We start from the raw sequence: 8,255 nt of genomic DNA, 5'->3' as shown, positions 1-8,255 counted from the left end.
GAGGCACCGATGGAAGTGGTGAACGCCCTCCGTGATGATGTCTAGATTGGATCTGGCGGTTCTGGACTCTGCGGCGGCTAGAACTGATTTTCATCGACTCCCCTAGGGTTTCTGGAATATTGGGGTATTTATAGAGCAAAGAGGCGGTCCGGGGGCACCTGAGGTGGGCACAACCCACCAGGACGCGCTTGGGCCTCTAGGCGCGCCCTGGTGGGTTGTGCTCCCATCAGAGCACCCCTTAGGTGCAACCTTGGACCATTTGGTGTCTTCTGGTCCATAAAAAATCTCCGTAAAGTTTCGTTGCATTTAGACTCCGTTTGTTATTGATTTTTTGTGATGTAAAAAAACATGCAAAAAAAACAGCAACTGGCACGTGGCACTATGTCAATAGGTTAGTACCAAAAAATGATATGAAATGACTATAAAATTATTATAAAACATCCAAGATTGATAATATAATAACATGGAACAATCAAAAATTATAGATACGTTGGAGACGTATCAGCATCCCCAAGCTTAACTCCTACTCGTCCTCGAGTAGGTAAGTGATAAAAACAGAATTTTTGATGTGCAATGCTGCCTAACATGTCATATCATATTCTTTTCTTTATAGCATGGACATTTGGACTTTTATATTGTTCAAAGCAATAGTCTAGTTTTGACATGATAACTTAAATACTCAAGCATATCAACAAGCAACCATGTCTTTCAAATTATCAACGCTAAAATAAGCTATCCCTAGCCCATCATGCTCAATCATTGATCCATTCATGAAACACACTCGCATATTAACTACACCCAATGCTCAAGTACGATCATAGTGCCTCCTAGTTGGTGCTTTTATAAGAGAAGATGGAGACTCAAATTCAAAAATAAAAATTGCATAAAGTAAAAGAAAGGCCCTTCGTAGAGGGAAGTAGGGATTTATAGAGGCACCAGAGCTCAGAGCGAAAAGCTTAGAGATAAAAACATTTTGGGAGGTGTGTCCTTCCCGCCAACGAAAATGACTTAGAGTTCCCAACACTTTCCATGCTAGATATATCATAGGCGGTTCCCAAACAGAAAATAAAGTTTATTCCTTTTTCCACCATCCTTTCACTTTCCATGGCTAACCGTATCCACGGGTGCCTTCCATACCAACACTTTCCAAGGAATTTATTTTTTGACAACATAAAGTAAATTCATTTTTCATTTCAGGACTGGGCATCCCTAATACCTTTGCCTTACTCTTGTGCAATAACAAGTGAATAAACACTCACCGTGAGAATAACACATCTAGCATGGAAAATATTAGCCACCCCTCACTGCTCTGTGAGCGGTACGAACACACAAAAGAGAAGTTTATTTTGAAAATTAAAGATGGAACGTACAAATTTGCTTAGAACGGAAAAATAATACCGCATATAGGTTAATTGTTTTTGGATGCACAAGTAGTGATCATACTTAGTGCAAAATGAGGGCTAGCAAAAGATTGAGAAGCGACCAACCAAGAAACAAATAATCTCATAAGCGAGCATTAAGCATAATTAACACCGAATAATGCACCACAAGTAGGATATAATTTCATTTCATAATTATTGACTTTCGTGCTTGCATAGGGAATCACAAACCTTAACACCAATATTATTACTAAAGCATAATTACTCATCAAGATGACTCACATATCACATCATCATATCTCAAAACTATTACTAATAATCAAGTTTATTTTGTCCAGTGATCTTCATGAAAGTTTTAATTATATCTGTCTTGGATATCTATTACTTTGGGACTAATTTTCATGTGTTGCTTTTGATAAACTCAAACAAATATAAGTGAAGATCATGAGCATAATTTTTCTTTCTCTCAAATTAATTTAAGTGAAGCAAGAGAGAATTTCTTAAAAAAATTACTAACTCTCAAATAAATCTAAGTGAAGCAAGAGAGCATTTCTTCAAAAATATTAAAGCACACCGTGCTCAAAAAGATATAAGTGAAGCACTAGAGCAAGTCCATAGCTCATAAAAGTTTACGTGAAGCATAGAGAGCAATTCTAACAAGTCATGACATAATTTTGGCTCGCTCAAATAGGTGTGTCCAGCAAGGAATCAAGACTTAAAACACGAAATAAAATAAGCAAAGACACATATCATACAAGACGCTCCAAGCCAAACTCATAGTATGTGACGAATAAAAATATAGCTTCAAGTAAAATACCGATGATCGTTAGAAGAAAGAGGGGATGCCAGTCGGGGGCATCCCCAAGCATAGCTTAGTTGCTTGCTGTCTCCCCAAGCTTAGTTACTTGCTCTCTTTTGGATAATAGCTTGGGATGCCGGGGCATCCCCAAGCTTAAGCTCTTCTTACTCCTTATTCCTTCATCCATCGTAAGATAACCCAAAACTTGAAAACTTCAATCACACAAAACTCAACAAAAGCCTTCGTGAGATCCGTTAGTATAAGAAAAAAGCAAATCACTACTATAAGTATTTAAGTTAACCAATTCGTATATTTTTTCTTGCATTATATCTACTATATTCCAACTTTTCTATGGCAAAAACTCATCAAACAAAACCATAGAGTCATGAAAAGAAGCACACAATGCAAAGAAAACAGAATCTGTCAAAACCAGAACAGCCTGTAGCAATCTGGGTAATTCGGATACTTCTGTAACTCCAAAAACTCTGAAACCTTAGGACGACCTGGGAAATTTGTATATTAATCTACTGAAAAAGGAATTGGTATTTTATCGCTCTCTGGTTAAAAATGCAAATTATTTTCGTGGGTGCACAAGTTTCTGTTTTTTCAGCAAGACCAAACAACTATCACCCGAGAAGATCATAAAGGCTTTACTTGGCACAAACACTATCTAAAACACAAGAAACACAATCATAACAGTAGCATAATTGTGCTAACACTCAAGAACAGAAAGAAAAAGGCAAAAATAAATTTTATTCATTGGGTTGCCTCCCAACAAGTGCTATCGTTTTTATGCCCCTAGCTAGGCTTAAAATTTCAATGATGCTCACACAAAAGATAATAGTTGAAGCACAAAGAGAGAGCATCATGAAACATGTGCCAAACACATTTAAGTCTAACATACTTCCTATGCATAGGAATTTTATAAGAAAACGAATTATCAAGACAAGAAATATCTAACATATGCAAAGGAAAGAAATAAAACATTGACAATCTCAACATAACAAGAGGAAATTCAATAACATGCAAATTTCTACAACTATATTTCCCTTTCTCATAATAATTACATGTGGGATCATATTCAAATTCAACAATATAACTATCACATAAAATATTCCCTTCGTGATCCACATGCATGCTAAGTAGACACTCTTCCAAAATAGTGGGACTATCAAATAAAGTCATGACCTCTCCAAGCCCACTTTTATCAAAAATTTCATAAGATTAACCATACTCCAAAGTAGTGGGATCGTTATTACCTAGAGTTGACACTCTTCCAAACCCACTTTCAATATTATTGCAAAAACGTTCATCATGAGGCTTAAATAAATTTTCAAGATCATAATCAGAATCACCCCAATCATGATCATTGCAATAAGTAGTGGGCATATCAAAATTAGCATCCCCAAGCTTGGGGTTTTGCATATTATTAGCACAATTGGCATTAATAGAATTTATAGTAAAATCATTGCGATCATGCTTTTCATTCAAGGAGCTATCATGAATCACTTCCTAAATTTCTTCATCACAATTTTCAGATTCACGAATCCCAAGAAAAATTTCATAAAGATAATCAAGTGCACTCAACTCACTAGCAATTGGTTCGACATAATTAGATCTTTCGAAAAGATTAGCAAGTGGATGAGGATCCATATCAATAGATTTTTAGCAAGCGAAGATGCAGGCAAATAGAAGGCACGTGGTAACATAAGCAAAGGTACCAAACAAGATTGCACACAAAAACAGATCTGATGAGAAACGACAAATGAAAAAGAGGACGAATAAAACGGCAAATTCTTGTGAAGTGGGGAAGAGAAAAAAAAGAGGCAAATGGCAAATAATGTAAATGGCGAGGAGATGAGATTTGTGATTAGGATCCTGGTATATGTTGAAGATCCTCCCTGGCAATGGCGCCAGAAATTCCTTTTGATGTCACCTGAAGCTTTGTCGGTATTTCCCCAAAGAGGAAGGGATGATGCAGCACAGCGGCGGTAGGTATTTCCCTCAGATATGAAACCAAGGTTATCGAACTAGTAGGAGAACCAGGCAACACAACGTAAACAACAACTGCACACAAATAACAAATACTCGCAACCCGGCGTATTAAATTAAAGGGGTTGTAAATCCCTTTCGGGTAACGGCGCCAGAAATTGGCAAACAGACGTGAGATAGTTGTAATATTGATAGATCGAACTCCAAATAAAATAAATTGCAGCAAGGTATTTTTGTATTTTTGGTTTAGCAGATCTGAAAATAAAAGGCAAATAAAATAGATCGCAAAGGCAAATAATATGAGAAAGAGACCCGGGGGCCGTAGGTTTCACTAGTGGCTTCTCTTGAGAAAAATAGCAAATGGTGGGTAAACAAATTACTGTTGGGCAATTTATAGAACTTCGAATGATCATGATGATATCCAGGCAATGATCATTACATAGGCATCACGTCCAAGATTAGTAGACCGACTCCTTCCTGCATCTACTACTATTACTCCACACATCGACCGCTGTCCAGCATGCATCTAGTTTATTAAGTTCATGGAGAAACGGAGTAATGCAATAAGAACGATGACATGATGTAGACAAGATCTATCTATGTAGAGATAGACCCCATCATTTTATCCTTAGTAGCAACGATACATACATGTCGGTTCCCTTTCTATCACTGGAATCAAGCACCGTAATATCGATCCCATTACAAAGCACCTCTTCCCATTGCAACATAAATAGATCAAGTTGGCCAAACAAACCCCAAATATCGGAGAAGAAATACGAGGCTAGAAGCAATCATGCATATAAGAGATCAAAGAAACTCAAATAACTTTCATGGATATAAAAAGATAGATCTGATCATAAACTCAAAGTTCATCCGATCCCAACAAACACATCACAAAAAGAGTTACATCATATGGATCTCCAAGAGACCATTGTATTGAGAATAAAACAAGAGAGAGGAAGCGATCTAGCTACTAACTACATACCCGAAGGTCTACAAAGAACTACTCACGCATCATCGGAGAGGCACCAATGGAAGTGGTGAACCCCTCCGTGATGGTGTCTAGATTGGATCTGGTTGTTCTGGACTCTGCGGCGGCTGGAATTGATTTTCGTCGACTACCCTAGGGTTTCTGGAATATTGGGGTAGTTATAGAGCAAAGAGGCATTCCGAGGGACACCCAAGGTGGGCAGAACCCACCAGGGCGCGCCTGGGCCTCCAAGCGCACCCTGGTGGGTTGTGCTCCCCTCGAAACACCCCCCAGGCGCAGCCTTGGTCCATTTGGTGTCTTCTGGTCCATAGAAAATCTTCATAAAGTTTCGTTGCATTTGGACTCTGTTTGGTATTGATTTTCTGTGATGTAAAAAACATGCAAAAAATAGCAACTAGCACTTGGCACTATGTCAATAGGTTAGTACCAAAAAATGATATAAAATGATTATAAAACATCCAAGATTGATAATATAACAGCATGGAACAATCAAAAATTATAGATACGTTGGAGACGTATCAGGCCCATTCAAAGTGATTTTATTCTAGAAAGGATTATCACTGATAAAGCGCTAATGGCGTTCGAGTGTATCCATCACATAAAGCAAGAGAAGGACCCCATAAAGAGTTATTATGTCTATAAGCTGGATTTGTCAAAAGCTTATAATAGAGTGGACTAAAACTACCTTAGGCAGAGGCAAAAGATTGGTTTCAATCACAGATGGTTTGAGTGGATTATGACATGTGTCACCACTAGCAGATATTCCATAAAATTAAATGGAACAATCTTGGATTTGTTTGCACCGCTGGGAAACAGCAAGGTGATCCACTATCCCTTTATGTTTATGTCTGTGGCCGATGGTTTATCTGCTTTACTTGATTGTGTTGTTTCAAGTGGAAGTGGAACTAATGCTCCTATAAAAATTTGTCAAAGAACCTCGGAGATTTCCCATCTATTGTATGCAGATAATACTTTTTTTGAAGCCAATCAAATTCAGGCTCACCATGTGAAAAAATGGTTGAACACTTATCCTTCTACAATGGGTCGACTAATAAATCAACTAAGTGCTCAATTCTATTTAGTTAAAAACATCCCATTCTACAGAAGATGGATGATCGTAATGTGCTCGAGGTTGATAATGTAAATTCCGAGGAAACAAATTTAGGTCTCCCCACCCCCATATGGTCATATGTCAAAGGGGAATTTCCAGAATATGCATGTGAAGCTAACCAAAATACTGTTTTTATTGGGCTACCTTCACAAGGTGGCAAACACAATTGTGCAGTTTATACCCACGTACATAATGAGTCCACCGTTCCGATATTTTGATAAAACCGGCCGATTTATCACTTACCGGTGTCTGACTGATAAGATAAATCAGGCGATATGTTGATAAGCCGGTCGATTTACCCCTTATCTTGGGTCGACCAATAAGTCCCCATAAGCGATATCCCCAACATTGAATGAATGTTTTCAAACTTCATTTAGTTTTATGTGATGACCTAAATCGGATGAGTAGAAATTATTGGTGGGGTCGGCGAATGCAAGAGGAAGGTCCATTGGAGAAGTTAGGATGACAACTACTATATCACTATTCTCCCTAGGATTGGAGACCTCTTATTCAATTGGGACATGGGTTTTGGATTGAGTTTACAATTCTCAAGGAGCTTTCTCATGAGTGAGGTGTTTAATTTTGAATTTGGTTCACGATTTACTAGTCAATGATTTCTCAAATCAATCAGCAACAACCAGCTTATAAAAATACATTAGTCTCGCGCACCCTCTTATCACCTGACCAAAAAAATGAATGCCAACATGTGACATTGTAGCACCAGTATAATACATGTGGTCACCGATGCAAAAAACTTATCTACATACGTGTGGATTAATTTGCAGATAACACATAATTATACCTTAGAAAGAGCCCATCAGAATACCACATTATTAAAAACCCACTTCATCATCTCTCCCACATGCCAAACCAAAATTTTGCATGGAATCCTTAGTTATTATACCAAAGTGCATGGGGGTATTGGTTTTTGCGACTTTAGATTATTTAAATCTAGCGTTGCTTGCACAATGAGTTTGGATATTGCTAACTATGGATAGCTTGTGTGCCCATGTACTACGTGCAAAGGACTATCCTATTGGTAGGATGGAAGATACATTTTCTCAGATAATCCCTCTCCATCATGGCAATGCACTACTCATGGTCCTGATTGTTGAAGAAATGGCTTATGGAACTCAAGTCCACATTACAGATGGGTCTCGGGAAAACCTTCTCCCAAAATTATTTCTAGAAAGGGGTGTTATTGCTTGAAGTGGGGCCTTAGAATTGTTGAATGTGCATATGAATTGGGATAGTGTGTTGGTCAAAAACAACTTTCCCCTCGATTCCGATGCCATTCTGAAGATCACAACGTTAATTCACAATCAGGAGGATTTGCTTGCCTGGTTGGGAGAGCCTTTAAGCATTTTTCAGTTATCAGTTGATGTCTACTACACAACCTTCTTCTTGTAGACATTGTTGGGCCTCCAAGTGCAGAGGTTTGTAGGATAGTAGAAAATTTCCCTCAAGTGGATGACATAAGCTTTATCAATCCGTGGGAGGCGTAGGATGAAGATGGTCTCTCTCAAACAACCCTACAACCAAATAACAAAGAGTCTCTTGTGTCCCCAACACACCCAATGCAATGGTAAATTGTATAGGTGCACTAGTTCGGCGAAGAGATGGTGATACAAGTGCAATATGGATGGTAGATATAGGTTTTTGTAATCTGAAAATATAAAAACAGCAAGGTAAATAATGATAAAAATGAGCATAAATGGTATTGCAATGCGTTGAAACAAGGCCTAGGGTTCATACTTTCACTAGTGCAAGTTCTCTCAACAATAATAACATAATTGGATCATATAACTATCCCTGAACATGCAACACAGAGTCACTCCAAAGTCACTAATAGCGGAGAACAAACGAAGAGATTATTGTAGGGTATGAAACCACCTCAAAGTTATCCTTTCTGATCGATCTATTCAAGAGTCCGTAGTAAAATAACACGAAGCTAATCTTTCCGTTCGATCTATCCTAGAGTTC

The sequence above is a fragment of the Triticum urartu genome, chromosome 5 (genome assembly GCF_003073215.2).
Source record: "Triticum urartu cultivar G1812 chromosome 5, Tu2.1, whole genome shotgun sequence".
Classification (NCBI taxonomy): domain Eukaryota; kingdom Viridiplantae; phylum Streptophyta; class Magnoliopsida; order Poales; family Poaceae; genus Triticum; species Triticum urartu.
This window is presented reverse-complemented; position numbering follows the sequence as displayed.